The 11,950-nt window shown below is 39.7% G+C and overlaps 1 protein-coding gene and 1 long non-coding RNA gene across 2 annotated transcripts in view; one reads left to right on the plus strand and one right to left on the minus strand.

Moving 5' to 3' along the window:
• LOC119469606 overlaps positions 1-5,298 on the plus strand; it is a 23,302-nt gene extending 18,004 nt beyond the window's left edge. The window contains exons 3-5 of the long non-coding RNA XR_005198445.1: positions 1,632-1,642; positions 4,842-4,847; positions 5,289-5,298. This is a non-coding gene — a long non-coding RNA (uncharacterized LOC119469606). The remainder of the gene's footprint in view (positions 1-1,631; positions 1,643-4,841; positions 4,848-5,288) is intronic.
• Positions 1-11,950, minus strand: part of LOC108296725 (leucine-rich repeat-containing protein 37A3-like) — a 43,790-nt gene that overhangs the window by 19,910 nt on the left and 11,930 nt on the right. The window lies entirely within an intron of this gene.

The following is an 11,950-nucleotide window of genomic DNA, read 5'->3' on the forward strand; positions in this document are numbered from 1 at the left end:
TTTTTTGTGGCTCCATGGTATTCCATGGTGTATATGTACCACATTGTCTTTATCCAGTCTACCACTGATGGGCATTTTCCATGTCTTTGCTATTGTCAGCACAGTTCTTATCAAAATCCCAGCTAGCTTCTTTCCAGAAAGTGACAAGCTAATTCTAAAATTATATGGCAATTTGAGGCACCCAAAATAGAAAAAATAATCTTAATAAATAACAAAGTGGGATGACTCAAATGTCCCAATTTCAAAACTCAAATCAAATCTACAGCAGTCACAGTGTGAAACCAGAATGTGGACAGACCGATAAATCAACAGAATAGAACTGACAACCCAGAAATAAACCCCTGAAAATTGGTTTTTGACAGGGGTGGAAATAATGTTGTTTCTTTTTATTGGTGCTGGAACAACTGGACATCTATATGCAAAATAAAGAAGGTAGACCCCCTATACTCATACCATTATAAAAATAAAAGCTAAATATGTCAAATACTTAAATATAAGAGCCAAAATGATAAGACTCTTAGAAGAAAACATGGGAGTAAATCTCATGACCTTAACTTAGGCAATAGTTTTTTCTTCTCCAAACTGGATTTTTTTTTTCTTTTAAAACAATTTTTTCTTTTGAATTTAATGAAGTATTACTAGCTGAAGCCAGCCTGACATGGTGAAAGGAATGTCAGACTGATGAAAGGTATGCAGCCTGATTTAAAACCAAACCTTGATCCCTTTTAAAGAATAAAACATTTTATACACAAAAATGACACCAAAATACAAACAACCAAAGGAAAAATAAATTAGATTTTAATCAAAATTAAAAACTTTTGTACATCAAAGAATACTCTTATGAAAGTCACAGAAGTCACTGGATGAGAGAAAATATTGGCAAATTATCTGATTAGGTCTAATATGCAGAGTATCCAGAAGACACACAGAATTCTTATAATTCCATAAAAAGACAGCTCAATATTTTACATGAGGAGAGGATTTGAAAAAAACATTTCTTCAAATAAGTTATATAAATGGCCCATATGCACATAAAAAATGCTCAGTATCTTAACTCATTAGGGAAACATCCCTCAAAAACCACAGTGAGACACTACTTTACACTCACTGGGACAGCTGTAATGAGAAGAGAGACAATGACAGTGTTGACAAAGACATGGAGAAACTGGAACCCTCATACATTGCTGGTGGAAGAGTAAAATGGTGCAGCCACTGTGGAAAACAGTTTGGCAGTTCCTCAGAAAGTTAAATATAAGAGATGCCATATGATCTAGCAATTCTACTGCTAGGGATGCACCCTAGAATTAAAAACATGTCCACACAAGAACTAGTACATGCATGTCCATAGAAGCAATATTCATAAAAGCCAAAATAAAATGGAAACAACCCAAATGTCCACTAAGTGATGAATAGATGAACTGACATAGTGATGTCTCCATACAATGGAATATCACTCAGCCTTGCAAAGGAATGATACATGCTACACCATGGGTGGACCTTAAAAACAACATGCTTTGTGAAAAGAAACCAGAAACAAAAGGCCATATACTGTATGATACATTTATATGAAAGATCTGGAATAGGCAAATCCGTAGGGACTCAAAGTAGATTAGTAGTTATCTGGGCCTGAGGGAAGAGAGCAGTGGAGAGTGACGGCTAATGGGTGCCATGTTTCTCTTTGGGGTGATGAAAATGTTCTGGGGTTAGATGATGGTGATTGTTTGCTATGTAACCCTGTGAATATACTAATCAATACTGAACTGTACCCATTATAATACTGCATTGTATGGTATGTGGATTATATCTCAATTTAACACAAAGACGCATGGTGTACTAAATGGAACACCAGAGCGAAGAAAAAACATGCTGGCAGATGGAAAAAAGAGGAGCGAAGATTCATTCTCCCTTGACCATGGTCAGAGTGAGTCAGTGGCGAGGCTGGGAGCCACACAGCTTGTCCTGCCTTGTGATCAACCTCTTCTTCCTATTCTAGATGGTTTTTCAGTGCCATTAACCTGTTTTGTAACACTTATATTCAATAAGATAATGCTACACAGAGAAAGAAAGAATGTGAGTGCCACATGACTGGTTAAGCATGGTTTCTCAAACTAGGGCTTTAAATATCCTTCATGCTTTTTTTTGGCATTAAAACCTGTAAGATCACTGGTGGACTCTGTGCAAGTAAGCTACCCCCTGCTTCTATATCTTCCCCTGCCCACTTTCCTCCCAGCTATTAACAATGACTATAGGCTGGGCACAGCAGCTTATGCCTGTAATCTCAGCACTTTGGGAGGCCTAAACAGAAGGATAGCCTGAGCCTAGGAGTTTGAGACCAGCCTGGGTAACATAGTGATAACCTGTTTCTATTAATGATAATAATAATAATAATAATAATAACTGTAAAGCAATAGGTAGCCAAATTAACTTAGCAAAGTTTGTCATCTTTCCTCTAAAATAATCTCACTCTCCAACGTTTCTTCCCTCTTGACAGCTCATCCGTAGCCTTGAGCTCAGCTTTATCTCTGAATTAGGAAGCTCTTTTCCAACTGACATAAGGATCTTTGCATTTGACCCCAATAAAATCAAAATATAGGGTCACTCAATATTATCCTATATTCCTCCTGTTTGAGGGCATTCTTTTCTTGACTAAGGTTGTGTCTGGACCATGGAGAGACTGAGTGGGAACTGACTCAACCGCTCAACTTTGAGGACTCTATAGCAACTCTTTTCCACAAACCAAATGATATGAATGTTTTTATTTATTTATATTTATGTTTCTACTTTTAAAAAGTTTTTCTGTAGAGATCAGGGGTCTCACTTTGTTACCCAGGCTGATCTTGAACTCCTGGAACTCAATCGATCCACCCGTCTCAGCCTCCTAAAGTGGTGGGATTACAGGCATTAGCCACCAAGCCTGGCCTCAAGTGTTTTTATATGCACAGTAGATGATCATTTCCATTTCTGATTCAAGTCCTTCATTTTATACATTAAACTAAGGTGCACTGACTCCCAGTCCATTGCCTTTTTGATATCTTTATGGGAATAAAATGTGGCAAGCTTTTAGCCTCAAAGACTGTCTCAGAGTCAAAGTTTAAGAAGTATTGCTCCAAATATTTTTTTTAAATATGCCTTATTAGAAGAGAAAATCTCAAATATTTTTGTACCAGCCTTTTGCTACAGAACAATGGGACAGAAAAAAGGTAGCTCACAAAATAAGGGAATATTTCTTGGCTGTTTTTTTTCTCTCTAAATTATTCTATATAGGTCCAGACAGATGGGTTATCTTTCATTTCTATTAACTGAGGAGACAGAGATGAAAGGACTGGAGCATGTCATCACTGTCCTAGATGTACTGAAATCCTAGCAGCTTTAGCTGAAAAAATGTCCAAAGCAGGCCCGTGAAAATAAATTTAAATGACAAACTCCAAAATGATCTATGCTAGAATCCCAAGGCAGTCAGGGAAAGCTGGTTCCATGGAGGAAGGTAGTCAAAGAAATAAGAAGATGACCTAGACCCTCATCCAATATGTGTGATGTACTTGGGGAGAAAACAACCCCTTTCCTTTATTCATCTACATAGGTCTGTAAGCCATGAAAACACATCTCTCCATACCAAGCTCCTCAATACAAGACCTCTGACTGTATCACGTAAACCCTTTTTCAGGGGCAAAGTCTAGAGAATCTGAAATGGTGAGCCTATTTTTTTTTTTTTTTTTTTTTTTGAGATGGAGTCTCACTCTGTTACCCAGGCTGGAGTGCAGTGGCATGATCTTGGCTCACAGCAACCTCCACCTCCCAGGTTCAAGTGATTCTCCTGCCTCAGCCTTCAGAGTAGCTGAGATTATGGGTATCTGTCACCACACCTGGCTAATTTTTGTATTTTTAGTAGAGATGGGGTTTCACCATGTTGGCCAGGCTGGTCTTGAACTCCTGAGCTTGAGTGATCTGCCCACCTCAGCCTCCCAAAGTATTGGGATTACAGGGATGAGCCACCATACCTGGCCATGAGCCTGTATCTTAAACTCTTGAGAATAATCTTGAAGAAGACTCCCTGGCAATGACGAATAACCAAGAATCAGGCAGACCTGGGTTTGAATTCTGGCTCTGTCACTTTCTGGTGAAGTGACTTGAGTAACAAACATGAATCTTTCTGGGTAGCATTTACAGCCCAAGGCAGTTTGAGGAATAAATGAGTATAGCGCCTAGCAGTGGGCTGGACACAGCACCTGATGGTGCTCAGCCATCATGATGTCACACCAGCACTGGCCAGTGCGCATAAACCCTGGGGATGCCCAGAAGTGGTACAGTCAGGAGCTCCAGAAGCATGGGATTCTCAGAGGGAAATGGAGGTCACTGCTCTAAAGGTCCTATTCAAGTTAGAAAGTAGGATACGATGCACACAAAGCCAAATTGTCATCATTCAGCTCCTATTACAGAGGAACTAAGAGCTGCATAGAAAATTACTTGCAAAGCTTGTAAGCAGCTCTGCCACTTAATAGCCGTGTGAACCTAAGTAAATTACCCAGCATCTCTGAGTTTCAACTTCCTCATCTGCAAAATAGAAATGATAATAATATCCACATCACAGAGTTGTTGGAAAAATGAAAATGAGCTCTCATAGGAGGTAAAATGTAGTGAACATTTATCATATGCCAAGCACTATTCTAAGAACTTCGGACATATTATCTCACTTGTATAAGCACTTAGGTGTCTAGAACATAAACAGCACCTAATAAATATAAGTGTTGAAAAACTGCTATGGGGCAGAGGAAGAAATGCTAAGTTTCTGCGAGAAGACAGCTTGTTACACAGGGGAGAAGAATAAACTGCAGTGAGAGAAGAAAAGTGTAAGAGTTGCCAGGTGTGAAAATCTCAAGACTTTTCAACCATTATAAACAGCCACCCTAAATCACCCCAAAGGACAGACCTGAGTTGTTCTTTTTGTCTTTAATGTTTATGCCTCTCTGTTCCAGTACATACCAAAACGTGATGACAATACCCTCAACTGTGCAAACTTTTGTGCATCTACCGCTGTGTAAAGGAAGCTGATGTCAGCAGACTGGGGGGAACAACAAGGCATGTTTGTGACTGAAGCTCAATTTGCCATCACAGTGTGGCCGCACCTACATCACTGATATTCTAATAGTGGGATAAAGCCTGGATTTTCCTCTTATTCTCTCTTTGTGCTTACATTCTTGGCACGATATTGATGTGCCCCAGACAAGCCAGCATGTGAGTGTGCTCTATCTGAATAAAGCATAGTCTTTCTACATTGCAAAGTCATCCAGTTTCTAAAATTATGGAGTTTGTATTGTTAGAACCAATGAAATGACGAAGAATTTTTAAAGATAAGCCATCAGACTAGACCTGTGTATGAAAATGAAGGAGAAGCACTTTAAAGTCAGGGAAAAAATATAAACATACTTAACATTTAGGATGATCAACCATTGCTGGTTTTCCATAAACCATTTCATTCATTATTTCATCTGTAAGAGATATGATTATTGCTACCATTCAGAGGGGGACTTTGATAGCTGCCTGGTCCTTCTTGCTTGGATGCCTTGCAAATAAATGCCCTCCTTTCCCCAATACAAACCCTTGATATAGCTGTTTGGCTTTACTGCGCTTGGGCCAGCAGAACCCAGTTAAGTCCACTAATAAGCTCTTGGTATGCCTTTGAGATGGATTTCAGATTCAAAATAGACTGATCCTACCACACTAACTTGGCCAGTCAGTATTTGTCAGTAACATAGATGCTTCATTCAAGAAATTACTGGGTTGTAACTTTTGGAACCCAGGGGCAATTTCAGAATTTTGTGGGGTCTGAACCTTATCTAATGAAAACATAAAAAATCATGAATACAAAATTTGCCAGGCGCCCTCCCAGAACCTTGGAAGGGGCCTGTGCAAGTGAGAAATCCTGAAGCTTAGGCTCTTTTCAATTCACCATCAATCCACCACAGCTGGGACCTCTTTTTTTTCTTCGAACTTATGTAATGCAGGAAAATACATTCTTTCAACTTAAAAACACCACAGAATGGTGCCATATTGGTCATAAAGCTACTTGGCAATTTGCCTTTGGAACAAAATGCAATGGGGATATATGTCACATATACCAAATATGACTCTGCAGTGTAGCTTTGTGTACTAGAAAAATTTGACTCCAAACAAAAGAGCCCAGCCCCCAACATACACTTGCTGTGTTGAGACCGTTGTGTCAATCTTTGAAAGTAACTGTGACTTAGGTTTGAAGGGTTACAGCCCTATTCTGTTTATATGAAATGAGTAGTAATTTCCAATATCAGCTAGCTCTGATTTTTCTCATCACCATGAAGCAAATGCCTTTTTCTGTTGTTTAAGATGAACACAGAAACTAGAGATAAGCCAGGTGCTGTCTCCTCGAGTCTTCCTTAACCCACCACCCATTCCTACTTTGTCCTCCCCTTGTCACCCTGCTGTACAGATCCCAGCATGGCTCTCCTATGTTTTCCCAACAGCATCTGCTTCCTCTTTGAGGTATGAAAGTCCCCATCTTGGTGTGTCTTTGAGATGGATTTTGTACCCCCAGGACTCAGTACAGTACCTGGCACAAATGGACATGGCACTGAGTGAATGTTTTTGAGTGAATTCATTCATTTTAATCAGCTGTGATTCCAGCGTTTTCTCGGTGTTGCCTACGTAATTGTAGTGAAGCTGGCCAGATTATTATTTTTTTTGAGACCGAGTCGAACCCTGTTGCCCAGGCTGGAGTGCGATGGCATGATCTCGGCTCACTGCAACTTCTGCCTCCTGGGTTCAAGTGATTCTCCTGCCTTAGCCTCCTGAGTAGCTGGGATTACAGGCACCTGCCGCCACACCCAGCTAATTTTGTACTTTTAGTAGAGATGGGGTTTAACCATGTTGGTCAGGCTGGTCTTGAACTCCTGACCTCAGGCGATCCACCCACCTCAGCCTACCAAAGTGCTGGGATTACAGGCGTGAGCCACTGCTCCCAGCCACCAGATTCTTATGAGGGACTCCCAGTGTTATAAAGTGCTTAGTAACAGTGGTGAGTTTAAGACATTTTATTAATGCTATCTACACCTCTTGGTGGAGGGACCTAATGAGCCTGTTCTCCGATGTGAGGGCAAAAGAAAAACAGACCCTCAGTGTCTTTTTCCTAAGTTAGGCATCAGCAAATTAAGGAGGACAGAGAGGAGCATCTGCAGAAACTGTTGCTCTAGTCAAGACACTTCCTGAACACCTCCCTCTACCTCAAAATGAACTGTGTGAAACTAGATTTCTGAAATACAAGAGAGGTGGAAAGTTCTTTCTAAAGTCAGATGTAAAGGAGAATCTTCACCTTGAGTCTAAAGCCCCCTTCAGGGCATTGAACATACCCACTCTGATTTGCCGGTTATGTTATACAGAGAAATCACAGAATTTTTGAGCTGCAAGGGAATAAAATTTGTATTTATGGTCAAAGAGTAGTCAGGAAAGTATATGGAATTAAGCTATGGTGATGTATTTTCTTTACAAATTGTTTTTTGCACCATAAATTAACATAAATACCATCTTGGCTGGGTGTGGTGGCTCACACCTGTAATCCCAACACTTTGGGAGGCTGAGGGGGGCGGATCACCTGAGGTCACAGGAGTTCAAGACTAGCCTGGTGGAGGTTGGAGGACAGTGGCACAATCTCGGCTCACTGCAATTTCCGACTGCTGGGTTCAAGCCATTCTCATGCCTCAGCCTCCCGAGTAGCTGGGATCACAGGAACATACCACTACATCCTGCTAATTTTTGTCTTTTTAGTAGAGACAGGTTTTGTCATGTTGGTCAGGCTGGTCTCAAACTCCTGTGACCTCAGGTGATCCAGCCGCCTCGGCCTCCCCAAGTGCTGGGATTACAGGTGTCAGCCACCATACCTGGCCCTACACTTTGGATTTAACTTTGATTCCTGCTCACATGCACAGTTTCTAACTGCTTAAATGTCTGCAACATTTAGCTACAAGGAAGGAAGCTTAACACAATGTCCTCCAGGGAGCCACCACGCCTGTCAACAAGGCTAATTTGAGGGTCATTTTTTTGATGCCTTTTCTTGCCCATGCCAAAGGTCAGAGCTAGGAAAAGCAGAGCAAGTCATATATAAGCTATGTAAGTCTGTTGGCCTTTGTACTTTAGTTTCCCCATTTGAGAAAAATGAATGGATCTTAAGACATACTTTTCAGAGTTCGTAATGGGCTTATACCCAGCTAACCAATAATTGTATGAGGTTTTCACATGTAAATAGTTGTTTACACGTATTCATTTTGTATTTCACTTACAAATTGTGTAAAAACTGCATTCCATGCCAGGCCTGAAATGTTCCAAAGCTCAGTTCTGTGAGTAAATTGCAACCAAGATTTCTACAAAAAAAGACACAAGCCAAAGGAAAAAAAAAATTATTTCAGAACATTTATCATTTGCCATGATTCTAATTTATATAGGATGGAACATAACCTCAATCCTTTCTCTGTGCACTAAGGAAATCTCACTGTGGACGATACTAGCTTATGATTTATACTTTAACATTGCACATGTGGTACATTAGATACAAAACAGTGAATGCTCAGTAAATACTTGTGTTTAGTGATCGTTATTTCTCTGGAACAGGATTTCACAACTTCAGTGCCATCGACATTTTGGTCTCTATGACTCTTTGCCACCAGGCTCAGTGGCTCAAGCCTTAATCCCAGAACTTTGGGAGGCCAAGGCGGGCGGATCATGAGGTGAGGAGTTTGAGACCAGCTTGACCAACATGGTGAAACCCCATCTCTACTAAACATACAAAAAATTAGCTGGGCGTGGTGGTGGGTACCTATAATCCCAGCTACTTGGTAGGCTGAGGCAGGAGAATTGCTTGAACCCGGGAGGTAGAGGCTGCGGTGAACTGAGAGCGCGCCACTGTATTCCAGCCTGGGCGACAAAGCGAGACTCTGTCTCAAAAAAAAGAAAACAAAATTCTTTGCTGTGGGGGTTTGTCTTGTACCCTGGAGGATATTTAGCAGCATCTCTGGCCTCTGCCCACCAGATGCCAGGAGCACACCCACAGTTTTGTCAACCAAAACTGTCTCTGGACATTGCCAAATGTCACCCGAGTACAAAAATCATACCAGTTGAGAACCACTGCTCTCTGATAATTCACTATGATCTGTGTAATAATGTTCACACTAATCTTTGCTAGAGACAAAAAGGATTTGCTATATAATTTTAGTTAACTTTCTACTGGTAAAATTTTAATCATATTTCAAAATGAATAGCAAAGAGGTTTATAATTAAGTTTTATAAAAATTCCAAATATAATCAAGTTTTATTTGTAACTTACATAGACTGTAAAAATGGTAGTGATTCAAATGTATGTCTTTCAATAGACTGTATTTTATTGCAGGATAAATCTCTAGGAAAAGTAAAAGGAAAATATTGCCTTGATTAGTTATTAGATGTCAAATTAGTATGAATAAATAGCAAGAGTTTAGAATAGTATTGAATACACAGTTTTCATCTAAGCTCTAAACGTTTGGACGTGTATTTAAACTGTCCAGAGCTCCTAACCCTGCCTGTACCTCTCCTGGAGTCTTACCTTCATGGTCTTAATAAATAAAATATACAACTATAGATCTTGATAGACTTTGGGATAAATTATTCCTGAGAGCAGTAGACTTGATTAGATGCCCTTTTGTAGTCTCATCAAATCCCAGATTACGAGCTCAAAGTTTTTATCTCTACATATAGTTTCCAATATTAAAAGGAATAGTCTCACATTTATATACCTTCCTAGTTTAGGTCTGTTTTCCTAAGCCAGTTCAATATCAGAAGAAATAAAAGACATCCTTTCACATCATTTGGAAGGAAGTCAACCCTTTAACACATAACTTTGAACTAATTCAAATCATATTAACAGAATTTCTATCATATTAATAGAAATTCATTTTTGGCTTTATATTGCTTTAATATTTCATGAAAGCAATTTCTTCAGTTATATAGTGATGGGACAACAAAAACAACATGGAACTGGATTTTCACTTTTTGAATAAAAACCAGTATAGTCAACACCCATTCTTGACGACAGTTGGCTCTCTTATTTTTATTGATTCCACTTGTCAGCTTGTCCCTCCCTCTTTACTTGGATGGTGTAATGTTGTCTGGCTGATGTCTCCATCTCTGGTCTCTCCCTTCCTAAACTACCCTATACACAGTCATCATATAAACTCTCCAGAAGTGGCTTGCAAAGACCAGCATCTCCTGGGAAATTATTGAAGATGCAAATTCTTGATCCCACTCTAGACAAACTGAATCAGTAATTATGAGGGTGGAGTCCAGAACTGAGTTCTAACGTGCCCTCCCAGTGATTGTGAGGCAGATTTATCTTACAGCACTGCTGTGATAACACGGTTCCCCACGATGGCTCCTGAGCCTGGCATTCAAAGCCCTAGAAGACCTGGCTCCAATTTCCTACTCTCCCTCCTTGTACTCTACAGGTACTCATGGCATTCCTCAAATACACTCCTGTGTTTTGGCCTTCTCCCATTCTCCTTTTGCAAGTTTAGAATATTTTCCCCAAGATGTTTGTCCAATGTTACACAATGGTCCTTCAAAGTCCTATTCAAATGGCATTGTTCTAGCGACACCTTCCTGGGGCCAAATTGAAGTCATTTTCCCCCTCTTCTATGCTCCAGAAAAAATTTATCCCTCCTAGTGCCCACATTTATTTCTTCTTTTTAAATGTAGTTATTTTTCATCCCGTTTCTTCCAAGCATAAACTCCTTGAAAGCATGGACTAGGTCTTGCTCATCTGCATTGCCCACCATGTTTAAAACTGACACATGGAAATAAAGCAAACTCAAATATTTGCAAAAAAATGGATAGCTGGGGGAGTGAGTAGTGCATAGAAGGAAAATGACTATTTTAAAGGAAATGTTGTTTTATTACTTTGTGGCCTCTGTAGCACTTTGGCATCCATTTGAGGGTCTTTATACCCACTTTCCTTAAGCCTTCTGCATTTGAAAGAATCTGTTTGCAAAAGAGCATCACCAATGAGCTTAATAAGGATTAATGATATGCACACCTCTGGACCATGGACAGAGGATAAGAATCAAGCTTTCATCGCAATGAACATAGTATCTTCTTATCTCTAAACAGACAGAAATACTGTGCAGTTATCCCTCCCTTGGAAACAGGTTTGAGGAGATAGTTATTTTGTAATTATTGAAGACTTAGGGGCATTTCTGACACACTCACTTAGTGTAAACATTTGTAGTTATACCACTTGACCATCATTTTAAACATCTATTTTAATATAACCATTCCTAAAATGAAATCCTTAATACCAGTCTATTCTCTTGGTCGCTTAATATTCTGGATAATATTATTTATATAATTCAGCTGATTTTTTAGTATTTAAATGCTAATTTAATTCAAATTAAATTACCAAAAAATTCTGGATTGATGAAGTTCAAATGAATGTAGGTAGTCTATATTTTCTTCTCTTTCAGGCAACAATGTGAAGTTAACTTTAATTCATTTCGTCCTACTAAACCAACTTTCTCAAATCTTTTTTTGGAAAGGTCAGGTAGTAAATATTTTAGGCTTTGTGGGCCACATATGATCTCTGTTGCATATTTCTCTTTGTTTCTTTTCTGTTTCTTTCATAGTCCTTTAAAAATGCAAAAACCGGCCAGGTTCAGTGGCTTACGTCTGTAATCCCAGCACTTTGGAAGGCTGAGGTGGGCAATCATCATGAGATCAGGAGATCAAGACCGTCTGGGCCAACTTGGTGAAACCCAGACTCTATTAAAAATGCAAAAAAATTAGCTGGGCGTGGCAGTGCATACCTGTAGTCCCAGCTACTCGGGAGGCTGAGGCAGGAGAATTGCTCGAACCCAGGAGGCAGCGATTGCAGTGAGCCGAGATCGAGCCACTGCACTACAGC

The sequence above is a fragment of the Cebus imitator genome, unplaced genomic scaffold, assembly GCF_001604975.1.
Source record: "Cebus imitator isolate Cc_AM_T3 unplaced genomic scaffold, Cebus_imitator-1.0 Scaffold735, whole genome shotgun sequence".
NCBI classification, from domain to species: domain Eukaryota; kingdom Metazoa; phylum Chordata; class Mammalia; order Primates; family Cebidae; genus Cebus; species Cebus imitator.